Raw genomic sequence first — 1,446 nt, forward strand, 5'->3', positions numbered from 1 at the left:
AGCAGCAGCAGCAGCAGCAGCAGCAGCAGCAGCAGCAGCAGCAGCAGCAGCAGCTGAGAGGAGTAAATTGGCCTGAGACAGGCTGATTCCATGACAGGCTGCAAACTAACAGTTCAGGAGACCAGGCCTGAATTTCTACTTCCCAGAACTGAGCAAGTCAGTTTCTGGACCAACCGAAGGCTTTTGTAAAAGGGACCCCTCCCCAGCTTGTCAAAGGACAGCTAGCCGAGCTTGTGGCCAAGAGGTCAAGAGCTACTCCTCCTTGGCATGAAGCAAGAATAGTTAGTCTGAACCATAGCACCACACAGACCCCCAGAGATAGAAACAACCAATCAAGACATACATCACCCACTCCTCCCTGATGTTCCTCCTTTTGGCTTTACAGCTGAATCTGGGAATTCAGTGGAGGTCCTTCATCCCGATGGAATTGGGCCCCTGAATGCAAGAATAAATGCTCTTTGCTTTTGGATACTATCTGAATCTGGGGTATCATTCTTCAGCGATTCATGGACCCTAACACAGCAACAACAATAAGAAGCCTGTCGTGATTGGACTAAGTGTGTGTAACTCAGTGGGTAGAGCATTTGCCTTGCAAGTACTAGTCACTGGGTTCCATTCCTAGCACTGCATAAATGGGTGTGGTGGTGCATACTTCTAATAACAACACTGGGAAGGTGGAGAGTCAGAAGTTGAAGGTCATTTATGGCTACATATTCACTTGAGGCCAGCCTAGGCTACATGAGACCTTGTCTCCAAAATTATTAATTACAATAAAACAAAATAAACCTAAATCTCATGTCAGGAACCCAAAGATGGACTTATAGTCTTTGTGCATGCTTGCTTGTGTCCTGTGTTTGTGTGTGTGTGTGTGTGTAAGAAAGAAAGAGAGAGAGAACCTCTTTGTTTTTCACAGTGTATTCACACCGAAGAGATCTCCTTTCTCTGTTTACTATTTTTTTATCCATTTAATTGGCCTATTTTGGATGAAGATCTGTCTTAGAATTTCTTTTTTTTTTTTTGGTTTGGTTTTTCGAGACAGGGTTTCTCTGTGTAGCCCTGGCTGTCCTGGAACTCACTCTGTAGACCAGGCTGGCCTCAAACCCTTGAACTCAGAAATCCGCCTGCCTCTGCCTCCCAAGTGCTGGGATTAAAGGCGTGCGCCACCACTGCCCAGCTCATCTCTTGTAATTTATCATCCAGGAAATTTAAGGCAAATACTCAAGCCAGGAACTGAAACAGAAGCCATGAGGAAATCAGTTTATAGGCCTGTTTCCCAGGGATGCTTACTCTGTTTTCTTTTTTTTTCTTTTTCTTTCTTTTTTTTTTGTTTGTTTTTTTTTGTTTGTTTGTTTTTGTTTTTCGAGACAAGGTTTCTCTGTATAGCTCTGGCAGTCCTGGAACTCGCTCTGTAGACTAGGCTGGCCTCGAACTCAGAAATCTGCCTGC

The sequence above is a fragment of the Grammomys surdaster genome, unplaced genomic scaffold (assembly GCF_004785775.1).
Source record: "Grammomys surdaster isolate TR1022 unplaced genomic scaffold, NIH_TR_1.0 150, whole genome shotgun sequence".
Classification (NCBI taxonomy): Eukaryota; Metazoa; Chordata; class Mammalia; order Rodentia; family Muridae; genus Grammomys; species Grammomys surdaster.